Genomic DNA, 16,489 nt, shown 5'->3' with positions numbered 1-16,489 from the left:
TAATACATTGCCATAGTTCTACTCAAATTCTGCTCAAACAGGGATATGTCAATCATCACAAAAAGTTCAAACAGTGTCATGGCGTCATCATTAACATCAGACGGAAACAACTTACACGCGCCTTCCCAGCAATGCATGGTGCCATCTGCTTTGTCGATCGTGTAGATGATGCCATCGTGTTCAATAGCATCACAGAAGTGTGTATCAGCTTTCACGACGATCCACTGCGAGCTGAGCTGTCTCCAGCTAAAGAAGGCATCGACGGAAAGATAGGCGAGTCCCTTGTCGAACAAGGCAATTAGCTTGAAGTCTGTGTAATCTGCATGTCGTGTGGGCACTTGCCAGATTACAATCTTCTGCAAAACAAGGTGCGTCCAACTGGCGACGTAATCTAGATGACTTGGAACGTGACGGTAAAACTCTATATCATCCAATGGATGAAGGATAATCTCATGGGAGGTCTGGAATTTTAGGAGCACCAACTTTTTCCCGTCTTCTCTGATGGCAGCCATCCAGTGGGAGTTCATGCTGATCCAGTACATACCTGCAAGAAGTTTCGGGCGATGGTGATCAGATTGAAGTCGAAGGTAATGATGTACGGCGACCCACTACATACCTGCAAAGAAGTTTTGGCTAATGGAGGTCGTATTGAAGTCGAGGGGCATCATGTACGCCTCCGTATCATGGTGAGCAAATCTCGCAAGACTAGATAGCAGCAAGCAGGGTGTCTTGAAAAGCTTAGGCCTCACTTCCACGATGGCCGTGTGCATGCCCCTCGAGCATGCAACCAGCCGCAGGGCGCTCAACATATCCATACACGAACAATAAAGGTCGAGGATGTCACTAGGGAGATTGCTCCAATCGCGGCTCATATGGATGCTGTACAGTTCGCGTTTGGCCATGGTGGATTTTGGAAGGTGGGTTTTTGTGGGGCTTGATTTACGGGGGAGAAGGCTCTCGGTGTTGGAGCGGCTAGCGAGGGAATAGTGGTACTAGGGGAGGCGAGCGAGGCGAGGGTACGCGGGGGCACAGTGAGATGATGAAGAGTGAACTCAGGATCTCCGGCGAGATAGAGATGGAGATGGAGTGGTGCTAGGGGGGAGGGAGACGAGGCGAGGCATGCTATACATCGGCGATGACAGTGACTGCATAATGCACAAGGTGAGACTGACTTTGGTAACCCGAAAACGCCGCCTGGACTGGTGTCACCTCGGGCGCAGGGTCTTGTCACTTCACTGTGAGGACTGATTGAACAATAGTATTTTGACCATCAAGTGTACCACAGTTGTACTACTACTAGTAGGAGTAGTAGGAATATGAGTAGTACTCCCGTGCTAGCATGCCTCTGGGTTCACTTCATCCTCCAGGTATCATCCATATTGCGAGCAGAACCAAATTCTCGTGCATGTGGAAGCGCGAAGAAGGACTTTTCTTTTTTGAGGATAACCGCATATTCCTTAACTAGAGAATGTTGTGTCTCCCACGCACGCGCCAATATCCATCCAAACCAGCTACAACACATTTTTATCCGTTTGCATAGGCCCCACCTGTCAGGAGGGCTGCAGAAATAAAAAGGAATCATAAAATGTCTCGCCACGGTGATTCGAAAGAGTGACCTCAAGTAGCCAGTGGCACATGTAGCGCTAGAAGGATGGGCACGTACAAGGACAGGCCCCACTCCTTAGTCTACCCGCGCAGCCTTTTTGTTTAGTCTACCTAGCCGTCTAATCAACTGCCTGCAGGCCACTTCTCCCATTTACTTCTCCATCGGGAACTGATTTTCCTCGGCTTCTTCACTACTCCTTCATCTTCATTTGCATCCAAACCACACTGCATTCACATTGTTTCGACCTCTTCACATCCTCCTGGAGTAATTCTTAAGCCCCTATAAATAATCATCTTCTTCCGTTAGACTAGCCATCTAATCCTAATTCTCCAAACCATAGCCCTCCGGTCCAGCGGTTCCAAATGGCGGAAGAGATCGAGATGCAGGTTTTTAGCGTCCAACATGTCCTCGTCGAAGGCTCATTGAGCATAGTTGCCACAGTCACCGACCACTCAAGGGTTGTTCGGAAGTGGATCAACAATGTATCCAACTCCCTCCAAAAGGTGGAGATGAAGGTCGTCGGTCTCGATGTAGAGTACATGGAGTGTGCCACTGGGAAGATCCAACGCGCCGCCGTCCTTCAGCTATGCCTCGAACATGATGTTTTGGTGTACCACATCATGCACGCGCCCTACATACCAGGTGAGCTTCACGATTTCTTGTCTCGGGAGGACATATACTTCTGTGGGGCAGCCATTGCAGGGGACAAATAGAAGTCGGAGTCGTACAACCTTGATTTGAAAAGCATCCCTGGCATACAAACCAAAATAAAAATTCCTGTAGAAGATTGTGATAAACCGACACCATCCCTATTTGACGTAGCAAATTTTGTGCTCGGAACAAATCTTCAGAAGGGTGACGAGACACTGGCATTAAGGTCGTCTGGATGGGAGAATTATCCCTTGACGTACAAGCGGATAAAATATGCTGCCCCTCGATTCCCGTGTGAGTTTCAAGATAGCTGCAAGGTCCAGAGAGCTTGTTGCGAAGCCGTCTCGCACAGAAAATGCTGCACCAGTAGCAGGGCATTATGGATGGATGAACTATTTCATCTCTTGTAAAAAAATTGTTCCCTCTCTGTGTACATTGATATAGATGGACTATTCCGATGGTGTGCATGTCTTTTGAACAAGTAGTAGCGTGGGTCCGCTTGACTATAAGGAACTATTTATCCGCCTAGCTTTCTCTACTACTGCTTCAAGTGATCGGTATGCAATGCATGTGTCCGTAGACACGACACCTTGTCCATGGAAGTTCAACTACGGCGACCATCAGGTTTCATCCACTGCCACTCGCGATTCCCACGATGCCGCTCCAACCCATGGCACCACGTCCCCGACGCGCGCCTCACCCCTCTCGACCGCACCGCCCCTCTGCCTTTGTGTGCATGACATGTGGGCCAACTGAAATGCGGCGAGCATCAAGTTTCTACCACAGCCACACGCGATTCCCGCGACGCTGCTCGAATGCATGACACCACACGTCCCCCGACCTGCGGCTCACCCCTCTCGGCCCCACTGCCCCTCTGCCTTCGGGAGCATTACATGTGGACCAGCCACCTATCAGGTCTACATGTTATTGACTCAAAGGCAGGTGTCATAAGGCGCTGAAGCTCAGACCCGAGGGCCTCGAGAGGTAAATGTAACTCCTGCGCCAGACCTTGTGGTGCGACCGCTGCACGAACTCATGCCAAACTCGAGATTTGTTTCTTTACTATACATGCACACAACAATTTAATGCACATTGTAGTCTCAACATGTGATGGGGAGCTCTCAATTTGAATTTGAAACTTATAAAACGTAAAAATTCAAAACAGATAAACTGGGAGAGAGGGAGTATACCGTAGGATGTGTCCCATACGAAGCAAGTCCCCTGGTTTGTCACCGCGAATATGCGGTTAGAAAGGAGCACAACGTCTTCGTACTCGTACGGCAACAAATCGGCCACAGACAGCATTGTCCACCTTTGACCGCCATGTGCCAGGTTCGTGCTATCTTCTTCAATCTCACTGTGGTTCCATCGTACCAATTTAGGTGGTGGCCCATTGCATGGCTGATCCCAATGTTGGACAAAGGTTCTACGGGAACGGTGTCACCATTGTAAATGTTGTGCAAATTGATGTTGGTACCCTCCCGCACATATGCAAGCCAATCTCCACTCGCACCGAGCCTAACCTGTGAAACAGTGGGTAGGGGGAGAATTAGGAAATGGACATGGAAGTAGTCTTTAGAATGCATTTACTACGTGATCAAACTCATCTTACCTGCTCATCGGACAAAATCTGAGTGCCCCTCAACGTCGGCATCTCAAGGGGCGTCGACTTGCAACTACGTCCAGGCCGCGCTGGAGAGACCCAAAAGGAAACATCCTCGTGTGTTGCACGGAACATGAATATGCATTTGTATGAGTAGTTTATCTTGTGAGAGAAAAGGATGAATGAGGGAAGGCCTTATTTGCAAATGTGAAGAGGGGTGTAGGTTTCTTTTTGCAAAATTGCAACAGTTTTCTTCCTATCCGTCAGATATAAATCAGACGGCCTATATTGCAGGATGGTAGGCACACCATCATCACCAACTCTGTTTTTTATAAGAGTAGAGACTAGCAAGATGCCCGTGCGTTGCACTGAACATCAAGATCTTGTGGTAGAAACGGATGAACGAGGGAAGGCCTTATCTTCAAATGTGGAGAGAAGTGCGGGTAAATTGTCATAGTTTCCTTCCTATCCGTTAGATATAGATATAGATCGGATGGCCTATATTGCAGGATGGCATGCACACCATCATCACCAACTCTGCTTTTTATAAGAGCTCTTATGAAAAAGAGAGTTGGTGATGATGGTGTGCTCTTATAAAAAGTAGAGTTGGTGATGATGGTGTGCCTGCCATCCTGCAATATAGGCCATCCAATTTATATCCGGCGAATAGGAAGGAAACTATGGCAATTTTGCAAAAAGATACCCACACCCTCTTCACATTTGCAAATAAGGCCTTCCCTGATTCATCCTTTTCTCCCACAAGATAAACTACTCATACATACGCATCTTGATGTTCCGTGCAATGCATGGGTATCTTGCTAGTATAAGAGAGTAGTAGACTAGCAAGATGCCCGTGCGTTCCACGGAACATCATGATGCATTTGTATGAGTAGTTTATCTTGTGGGAGAAAGGATGAAGGAGGGAAGGCCGTATTTGCAAATGTGGAAAGGGGTGTGGGTATTTTTTTTGAAAAATTGCCATAGTTTCCTTCCTATCAGTCAGATATAAATCGGACTGCCTATACTGCAGGATGGCAGGCACACCATCATCAAAAACTCTGTTTTTATAAGAGTAGAGTACAGATAGAGATAGAGACTACTACTACCAATGTGCTAGCCCGTGCGTTGGAATGGATCCAAAGTAGTAGAATAATACTTGTTCACGGGCTTGAAATATAAACACTCTAGTTTTGATATACATATATCAGTAAAAGTAAATCATGCTTCATTCAAAATATATTCCTTGGGCTGTTTTGATGAGATGAGGGACGAGTGTGGCTGGTTTGAAGATAACTGGTTTTAAAAAAATGGAGCTATTTTTTTACAATTTGTAGCGTGGCACGACATCCGGTGCACCTAAGCGTCTAAAAAAATTGAGTTTGGGTCGGTGGCACACCCTGCGGCAAGATGCCCGTGTGGGCTTCTTCTATAACTAGCAAGATGCCCGTGCATTGCAGGGAACATCAAGATGCATTTTTTTACAAAACACATGTTGTGATTGACACTTGCAGGAGTAATCCCATGTGTAAAAACTAATGATATCTCGAGAATTTTATCGGAAAAATTGTATCTTTGGAACAAGTTTTCTCTACTACTACTCCTTGCAGTGAGCGGTATGCAATGCATGTGTCAGCAGACATGACAACTTTTCCATGGAAGTTGAACCACGGCGACCATCACGTTTCTTGTTTCTACCACTGCCACACCCACACGTGATTCCCACGACGCCGCTCCAACCCACGGCACGACGTCCCCCAACGTGCGCCTCATCCCTCTCGGCCCCACCGCTCCTTTGCCTTTGTGTGCATGACATGCGGGCCAGCTGAACTGTGGTGACCATCAACTTTCTACCACAGCCACACCCGTTTGGACGCGGTTTGCCTGCTCCGCTCCTGTGCTCCGATCCGTACTCCCGCACCATCGAATTTTCATCCAGCGGCTATGACACATTTCGTCGTGGGCATCAATCCTCAGCTGGATATCTTCTGTACTATAGGTAGTACCCGCCGGTGTGGCCATCTACGCCTCGTAACGCCTTGATGCCCAGCTGTGGCACCCTCTCCACGGCCACGCCACCACCGGCCGGTTCATCTCGAATGAGTGAGTTGCGAACCATGCCACCACCATGAGAATGACATGTGGGCCAGCCGTATTTAAGGTTCGCATGTCACTGACTCATAGGCCGGTGCACTAAGGCACTGAAGCTCGGTCCCCTGGGCCCCGAGAGGGAAATGTAACTCCTGCGGCAGGCCTTGTGGTGCTCCCGCAGTACGAGCTCGTGCCAAACCCGGAATTTGTTTCTTACTACTACCAACTAGTAAGGTACACGTGCATTGCACGCATGAGATTGGGTAACCAAATCTCTACTCTCTACTCTTATAAAAGACATAGTTTGTGATGATGGTGTGCCTGCCATCCTGCAATATAGGCCGTCCGGTTTATATCTGGCGAATAGGAAGGAAACTATGGCAATTTTGCAAAAAGATACCCACACCCCTCTCCACATTTACAAATAAGGCCTTCTCTTGTTCATCCTTTTCTCCCACAACATAAACTACTCATACAAATGCATCGTGATTTTCCATGCAACGCATGGGCATCTTGCTAGTTATGAATAAATAAGAGCAAGTACAATAGAGCTGAGTCAGCTGGCTATAAGAAATAAACTAGTATATTCTTGCTTAGTTGGAGGAAAGAAAAGAGGAGAGAGAAGGTAAGCGGGCTCTCGGTGAAGAGCCAGCTCTAGCACATGCTCGTAGGCACTTTGTGAGAGTGAAAGGTGGGCCATATAATAAAAAAGTAGTACACTATTCTAATCAACTATTGTACATATTGGCTATAAGATGGGCTATATATGACATAGCAATGGCTTATAGCCAGCAATTGGCTATACTATTAACCATGCTTTAACACTCTGTCAACGAGCCCCATCAGACACCAAATTTCTTGGCTTCCGTGCTACAGCTAGATCTTCCCCTCGTTTCTGTTTTTCAACCCGGCGGCGGGCAGGGTGCGGTTTGCCAATAGTCGGTTTGCTCAATGGCGGTCCCACATGAAAGTGCAAATGCTAGGCAACATGCCTTCCCTAGCTATGTGGCGTGCCGGACGGGCCGTGGACTACTCCCGATTCCCGGGCGTGTGGGGGTGCGACGTGAACGCGACAGTCCTTTTCCTTTTACTGGCAATGTGCTCGTGCGTTGCGACGGATCCAAAGTAGTAGAATAGTAGTACTTGTTCACAAACTTGAAAGAAATCACTCTTGTTTTGATATACTCCTAATATATTACTTTTCACTGAAAATATATTTCTCGGGCTGTTTTGATGAGGTGCGGGAGGGATGTGGTTGCTTTCAAGATAATAAGGGGTTTTATGCAAATTGGAGCAGAGAAGTGGGCTATTGTTGCAAAAATGCCACAACTTACCTCACAACCATTAGATGCAGATCTAATGGTCAGAAACGACGGATGGCAGACACACCGCCATCACCAACTGAGTCTTCTATAGGAGTAGGAGTAGAGAAAAATGTATAAATTGTAACATTTGGTTATGCTCCTTGGCACGATCGATGGATAGAAATAACGATGGGAAACGCTAGGGTGGGGCTATTTCCGCCAGATAAGCAGGGTATGTAGTAGCTAGTTTGGCGCATCGTCGGTTTGGTCACATGCGGTCTGACATGTTCTAGTGTTTCTAGCAAGATGCCCGTGCGTTGCACGAAGTTGATGGAAAAGGTAAGCACAACTTATAAATTGACGGATGGAGTACTAGTTACAGTGATGCATATAATTAAGCAAAGGGATCGCACATGTCGGTATTGACTGGAACGAGAATGCAATAGCACAATAAGAATTAGGCCACGATGATGCGATCACAGTGGTGGTTACAGGAGGCAAGAAGAAAGATGCATCCATCAACATACGACCTCCTCCTCCTGAACTTAGTGCGCCGGGCCACCGACCGGCGGTTAAGGAGCGGCGGCTTTTGTGGCGAGGTCAAGGTGCTTCTCAGCAAAGCCATCCAAGGCTTCCAGCCGGTTGAGGAAGGCCAATGTCGTAGTGTCCTCAATGGCCCTGTAGATACCTATGTACATGATTTGCTCGTACATGTGGATGTGTAGGTCAACGAATTCTTGCAAGGCGAGGCGCCTCACCGCGAGCGCGACCTCCAGGTGGACATTCTCCGTGGCGTCGGCGGGCAGTCGCAGGGCCACTAGTGCTTGAAAGAGGTTCCGGCCATGGAGGCCGATTAGGGTGGCAGGCAATGAGGATCCCGGGCGCGCACGCTGGAGGAGTACGGCGATGTCGTCCGCGAGCTTCTTGAGGACGGTGAACTTGTTGGTGGTGGCAATGATCATCTGGTCCAACTGAGAGTCGTAGTTGGCGTCGACGGTGACCATCCACCAGCCGGTCGCAAACACCGTCTGGAGACGATCCTCGGCGCCATGCCGCAGGCCGGCGTTGTGGACCATCTGGCACAACCGCTGGCCGCTCGTGCGCATCGCCTCCGTGGGTCTGGAGTGGGCACTTTTGCTCTTAGTGTAGGTGCTTAGGCAAATGTTTAGGTGCGTACGATGTGGTAGATGCATTGGAATGGAGGGGCGCCTTTATATGAGTGCAAACTGCGTTGCATTCACATCGTGCACCTCTTTTCCCGGTCCTCCTCCCATTACTTCCCTCATGCATTCACGATGCTAATTGAAGGAGGATGCATCATTGGCCGTTCAACATTTCGGGAACCGCTACCCCTCCCTCGTCTGCATTAAAGTCGTATCGGGAACTGCACAGCCCGCTGTCAACTCGAATACTACTGCACCGCTCACTGCACGCCCGGCTGAACACGCATCCTCGCCTCCATCAAACCCCTCCGTTAAACCCGCATGCAAACCGAGAAACCTACTCCGGCCACACATCCGTTCATGAGTGGGCCGGAATTAAACGCAACACCGGCCGAGCTCCTCCCGTCCGCCCTCAGTTTAAACGAGGCCAGACGCCGGCCAAGCTCCTACCGTCCGCCCTCTATTTAAACGAGGCCAGACAGACAGCAGGCAAGAATCGCACCCCTCCGCCGCTCCCCCATCTCCTCCCTCACCATTTTCTCCACTCTTCCGATGGCTCCGAGGAACCGTTCTCCGGCATACTACCCGGCTGGGTGGCCCGCCGAGCCCTCCGGATACGGTGAGGCCGCTCGGTGCTTCACCAACCTCGCTTGGCCCGACGAAGCCAGTTGTCGCCCCAATCCGGCACATGGTTTAGCAACTCGCCACTCCAGTTCAACTCGATGAGGCGTGGCGAGTTGCTCCACGGTGGCACGGCGGCGAGCACGCCGGTACGGGCGTCGTCGCTGCCGCGTCGTACCGCGCCACCAGTGTCTGCGGTGGCCGCGCCTCCCGTGTCTGTGGGCACGCCTCCTGTGCCTGCGGCCGTGCCTCCCTCTCCGGCTTCTCCATGTGTGGAGACAGAAGTCGGGTGTGTGGAGAGCGATGAGTCGGTGGCCAGCTTCTCCGTGTCCGCCGCCATCATCAAGGAGAAGTAGAACACGGGAGGCCACCGCCACTTGGGTCCCATGAAGGCCATCGCTGAGGCGATGACTGCGCATCCAGGTGGTTTCTTTGCTGCTTCGTCTCTTCCAAGGACCTTCGTCGACCCCGCAAGTGTCTGCCGGACATGAGGAAGACAAAGGGATCCGCAGGCGGCCATTTAGATTAGGTACTCCCTCTCCGGCTAGCGGGAAATATTTGTTCTAATAAGGGATAAATTGGATGTATTCATAACTAAATTAAGTCTAGATACATCCATTTCTAGGACAAGTATTTCCGGACGGCGGGAGTATTAATTATACCAAGAGAGCCGGATTAGCACTGCTTAGTTCATGTAAATGTAATGCAATCCATCATGTTTATATGAAGATCCGGCTTTTTTTATACGAAATCCTTCATGCTTATATGATAACAGTCTGTGTTTGCACGAATTTCATCTGGTTGGTTAGAGTTGTGAAAATGTATGCTGCTGGCGTTTGATGTCGTCCTCCGCGGAAGGAAGCGTGAGGAAATTTGCCGGCTGCCGTTGGAGATGCTCTTATGCTGGAAATAATAGAGTCACATCCAATCCATTTGAGTTAATTGCGTGTATGGTTCTCCCTCTATAAAAAGTTAATTGCATGTACAGTGTACACGTGACTTGCAGGGTGGCTACAGCTTCGTACAGAAAGTTAAAAAGAAACAAGTCCATCCTTAATCCTGTATTCTAAGTACTATGTGGGTTCCACTGTCAGTACAGTAGCGAAAGAAGTAGATATTAAATAAGTAATATATAATATAAAAATCTAAAGTTAAAGACAGAATTCGAACTCGGGTCATCGCATTGCAAGCATCCGGCGCTAACCAGTCCAGCACTTTTTTTTTGTAGACCATGCTGAAGATATATCTCCATGTCTACTCTTATACTCCATCCGTTCCTAAATATTTGTCTTTTTCAGATTTCAAATGGACTACCACATACGGATATGTATGTAAACATATTTTAGATTGTAGATTCACTCATTTTGCTCTGTATGTAGTCACTTGTTGAAATCTCTAAAAAGACAAATATTTAGGAACGGAGGGAGTAGAAAACAGAGTTGGTGATGATGGTGTGCGTGCCATCCTGCAATATAGGCCGTCGGATTTATATCTAACGGATAGGAAGAAAACTATGGCAATTTTGCAAAAAGATACCCACACCCCTCTCCACGTTTGCAAATAAGGCCTTCCCTCGTTCATCCTTTTCTCTACTCTTACTAGCAATGTGCCCGTGCGTTGCAACGGATCCAAAATAGATCACAAACTTGAAAGAAAAACACTCTAGTTTGGTGTATATATCACTAAAAATATACTCGTATTAGGTTTCACTCAAAATATATTCCTTGTGGCTGTTTTGATGAGGCGGGGGAGGGATGTGGTTGGTTTCAAGATACTAAGGGGTTTCTACAAGTTGCAGCAGAGAAGTGGGGTTTTGTTGCAAAGATGCCATGACTTACATCATAGCCGTTAGATGCATATCTGATGGTCAGAAATGACGGATGGCAGACACACCATCATCACCAACTGAGTCTTTTATAGGAGTAGAGATAAAAAACAGAGTTGGTGATGATGGTTTGCCTGCCATCCTGCAATATAGGACGTCCGATTTATATCTAACGGATAGGAAGGAAACTATGGCAATTTTGCAAAAAGATACCCACACCCCTCTCCACATTTGCAAATAGGGCCTTCCCTCGTTCATCCTTTTCTCTCACAAGATAGACTACTCATATAAATGCATCTTGATGTTCCGTGCAACGCATGGGCATCTTGCTCGTCTCTCACAAGATAAATTACTCATACAAATGCATCTTGATGTTTCGTGCAACGCACGGGCATCTAGCTAGTTTCTTTTAAAATAGTTACTGCGATAATTGGGTTGAAGTGATATATTTTATGTTTGCCCTGAATGATTTCAGATTCACTAGCAACAAAGAAAAGGTTGTCTTGTTAATTAACAGAAAATATGGTGAAAACTATAACATGAGGCCGGTAAAAACAAGGCACACTGGGTTAAGTGTCATCGTCACTACAGCTGTGCGCGCGCGAGAAGTCTACATATCGAGGGGGCAACGGAGAAAAAGACGTATTGAGTGTGTCTGAGCGAAGCACAGAGACACAATGTTTGAGAGAGAAACCAATTAACAGATTAAGATCAGATCGAGTTGTCACTCTTCTGCTGTCATTGTTGGGGTTGGGGGGAGCGGAGGGAGAGAAAGACATATCAAGAGTGTTCGCAGTAGGCACAGAGGCACAACTAGCGAGTGTGTGTATGTGTGTGTTTGAAAGAGGAGTAGATAGATAACTATCAAGATCGATGTGCCACCCTACTCCTTCGGTGTCGGGTAGTGTGTGTGTGTGTGTGTTTGAGAGAGAAGCCAGTCGATAGATTAGTATCAAGATCGAGGTGTCACCCTACCCCTTCGGTGTCGGGAAGTGTGTGTGGGTGGGTGGCGGGGAGTGACACTTACATATCTCTACTCTTATAAAAAACGAAGTTGGTGATGATGGTGTTCCTGCCATCCTGCAATATAGGCCATCCGATTTATATCTGACGGATAGGAAGGAAACTATGTTAATTTTGCAAAAAGATACCCACACCCCTCTCCACATTTGCAAATAAGGCATTCCCTCGTTCATCCTTTTCTCCCACAAGATAAACTACTCATACAAATGCATCTTGATGTTTCGTGCAACGCATGGGCATCTTGCTAGTAGGGAAAAGGAGTTTGTGTGACACATATCTATATTAAGGGATAGGTAGATAGCATGTGTGCGAGGCATACTTAAAGCATCACGGAGATAAACAAACGGTGTGCACACAAGTGTCGGAAACAATGAAGCGATAAACAATGTCTACTCGAGCGCGCGCGCGCGCGCGCGTGTGTGTGTGAGAGAGAGAGAGAGAGAGAGAGCAAAATCTCAAAACAAAAGGTGCTCAGCTGGAATCCCATTGTATGTATTCATATGGTTCCGGAACTCGAGTTAACGTTAGGCATATGTGTGAGAGACATAATTATCCTTTGAGACATTAGTGGCTCTGGGTGGGCGGAATTAAAGGGGTGGGCGTGTTCGATAGAGAGAGCGTGTGTGTTTCTGTGTGAGAGACTTATAGGACCGGGTAGAAAGACGAATTCTAACCTTGACGGAGGGAGAGAAATACATGAAGTGTGCGTGTGTGATTCTGATGCCCAGGGGAAATGAGATATGTATGCGTGTGAGAGAGATTGCACAATTCATTCACGTATCACTATCTAGCGATCGTGGATGTGCATCGCTTGAACATAAATCAATATGTACTTTGTATCATGGCCAAAGGTACAATATCGATTCAACGCTATAAAGATTGGACACTCACATATCACATTTTTTCTATCTAAATAAACCTTTTCAATTGTGCATGCCAAAGTTACAGTGATCTTTCTTCAAACAACCAATGTAGCTATCATGTACATGCACCATTGTTACTCTTGCATTCAAATTCATTAGTCTTGGATGATTTAAGGTTCTGTTATGAAGTAATATATGTAATATTCATATATGAATTCAACGGGTACGCAATTTATGAAATGGAGGCTATGTAGTCATATGAGGTAACACTTTTAAGTAGCGGACTACAATATCCATTTCTTTTGTGGGACTACAATATCCATTTCTTTTTGTGCACCTCTACACTAACACGTCAATGCATTATGTTTAAAGTAAATAACCAATGGCACTAAATTATCTATTTACACGAGAAATACATAGGCTGAGCGTTTGATCCCTTTTTTTGTGAACGCGCCTCTACACCCGTATGATTGGCTGGGCCCGTGTGAACGTCCAAGTTATCGGCGCATCATCCCGAGTTATTGTCTTTTTTCTGGGGTGGACTTCACACCAGTTATTAACTGCTGACGCATGCCCCGTGTACACAGTCTCGCATGACCTTTCTGCTAGCACGGTCCAAAATTAGTAGAAACTGGATACGAACGATCCCGCGAGCGGCAAAATCTCCCGCCTCCTTCTAAAATTTCCGCCACCTAGTCTTTAGCATGCGAAATTCCCCTTTTGTCCTTGGTGCACGGAGAACAACAGTTACAATACCGCCCTCATCTACATAATAGGTCGGGGCTGCTTTGGTAACTTCCGATTCCCCCCACCACACGGCACCCGCATTTCCTATCCCCCTCCCACAAAAATGACTAACTCCACAGCACCAGAGCATCTTACATCACACCGTCCGTACTTCATCGGCCTTTCTACCCCTCCCCTCTCGAAACCCTAGACTGCTCATCCGCCGGCGTACCAGAGCCCATTCATTGCCAGCGGCAGCCACCTCGCCGGATCTGCTTCTGCGGCCGCATCTACCCCTGCCACCTCCACTAGAAACAAGTAGACTGCTCATCCACCATTGTGCCACAGCCCATTCAGTGCCGGCCTTGTCCACGACGTCGGATCTTCTTCGCCGGTACTCTCGTCAACCGTAGCGCATCTGCAGCGGCTCATTCATACTCCCCACCGGAGACGCTTCGTCCACACCTCCAGAGCCGCCCCACCGACGCCCCCGTCGACGGCCTCTGATACTCTTCGCCGACACCTTCCTCAACCCTACCAGAGCTGCTTCACCGACACCATGTCAACCCTACTGGAGTAGCTTCACCTATACCATTCTCAACCCTACCAGGGCCGCTTTGCCAACTCACAAGTCCACGGCCACAGATCCGCTTCATTGCACCCTCATCCAACCTATCGGAGCAGCTTCCGACGCCCCATCCACGGCAGCAGATCTGCATCGTCGACACCATCCTCAACCCAACCATCGGAGCAACTTCACCGACGCCCTCGTCCACGGCCACAGATCCGCTTCGCCCACACCGTAGTCCACCCTACCGGAGCCGCTCAACAAACACCCTACTCGACGGTTCTAGATCTCCTTACTAGACCTCGACAGCCAGTGCAGCGTCATCACCCTTGACGTTTCTAACCTGATTCCCACCATCTGGCAAGATGCCAAGCACCCGCCACGGCCTAGGTACTGCACCTTTAAACACGTCCATCATCACCTGCCCGATGTACTTCAAATATACTAACATGTCGCTGTTACCTGTTATGCAGCTGGCAAAAACTACATGGACAATGTTTCTTCTGGATCTAACAGCTTGGCCAACCAAGATCCTAGACTGAGGCATTGCTATGATCTTGTAAGTGTGTGTCTCTCTCTCTTGTATTGTTGTGTGCCTGCCAGCGTGCTTTGCTAGGATTTTCGACCAGTAATCCCTTTGTGCACACAATGATTTCTACTACTGGCTGCTAAATTAGATATGTAGATGTCATACATGATACTACCTCGTACCTCCATTCCTAAATATAAATCTTTCTAGAGATTCCACTATAGGCTACATACGGAGCAAAATGAGTGAATCTACACTCGAAAATGCATCTATATACATCTGTATGTGGTCCATACTGGAATCTCTACAAAGACATATATTTAGGAACAGAGGTAGTACATTACACAAAATCGTAGGTGGCATGTAGGAATCCCAGTGCACTACATTAGGATCCCTTAGAGTGCCTGCTAGTCCAGCACACAGAGTCATGGCTAGTTTATGCTACGCACACAATCGTTAATTGGTGGTTTAAATATGCGCAAGGGATATGCAATGTATTATCATGTAGAGATGTCTGAAATTAGCCGTGTCAGCTTGCAGATAGGGTTACACAATGAAAAAGTACAAGATGTATGTGGCAATTTCATGGAACATCACAAAAAAAGGAGAGGTAGCGGTGAGCCAATACAGTGTGCAATGGTAGGTCACTCCTCCATTGCAATCATTGTGACATGTTATTTGTATGTCAGTTCTATTGGCCAAGTTTCTTAGGGACAGTTATTATGAGTTATCCTAAGAAAATAAGCACATGTGAATATAAGCTCAAGGTAATAAGCCAACCAGTTCTTTTCATTGCCTTCCTTTTCAGCTTATCTTTGGTATGATCAGTGAAAAGTCTAGATTGCATTATATTTTGTCATTTTTCTGCCCATATGAAAATTAATTTGACTTGCAAACATCACAAATTGAACCCATTGCAGTAATTAGTATGATAGGAAAATAGACCATCACTATTTGTTCAAAATGCAAATACAAAGATACCATTTACTTGGCACAATCTACTTTGGTCAATTTCTTCCATAGAGATCCCATTGCCTAATTTAAATGAAGAACGCATGACCCACACTTAAATGAAGAACAATTATTTATTGAAATTCGATGGTCCAAGTGGCTGGTTATTATCATATAGCAGCACCACCTAAAAACATCATATAGCAGCAGCAGCTCATAGCAACTCATCATACAGCAGCAGCAGCAGCAGTGTGCAATTCATCATATACCAGCAGCAGCTCATAGCAATTCATCATATAGCAGTAGCAGCAGCAGCTCATAGCAATTCATCATATAGCAGCAGCAGAAGCAGCTCATAGCAATTCATCATATAGCAGTAGCAGGAGCAACTTATAGCAACTCATCATATAGCAGCAGCAGTAGCTCATAGCAATTCATCATATAGCAGCAGCAGGTCATAGCAATTCATCATATAGCAGCAACATGAGCAGCTCATAACAATGCATCATATAGCAGCAGCAGAAGCAGTTCATAGCAATTCATCGAATAGTGGATCAGAATGAAAATTTGGCAAAAAATCAGAGGAAATCCTCACCTTGTTGGATGAGCTCATCCTTCAACAGCACCTCAAGGCCACGGCCTGGGAGGAGGGGAGGGGGAATAAGGTGCCTTCTGCCGCAGTGTGGCATCAGCCGTAGTTGTGTGGCGCCCGCCAGAGTAGTGCGTTGGACGGACCACATTGGAGCAGCTGCTGGAGACCATGAGAATGAGGGGCGGCGCCAGAGGGAGGAGCAGCCGGGGAGATTTGGCCCTACCCGTCAGCCATGTAGCCTAGCTGGACAGAGCATCGTCGAGGACCAGGCCAGATGTGACCAGTGGCGACGGCTCGCTGGAGGAACCCTAGAGCTGCAGGCAGGGGATCGAGGTAGAGGGTAAGGGGAGAGGAGATGCAAGCGGGCAGGGCAATT

Source organism: Aegilops tauschii, chromosome 5, assembly GCF_002575655.3.
Source record: "Aegilops tauschii subsp. strangulata cultivar AL8/78 chromosome 5, Aet v6.0, whole genome shotgun sequence".
Classification (NCBI taxonomy): domain Eukaryota; kingdom Viridiplantae; phylum Streptophyta; class Magnoliopsida; order Poales; family Poaceae; genus Aegilops; species Aegilops tauschii.
Note: the sequence above shows the minus strand (reverse complement) of the source record.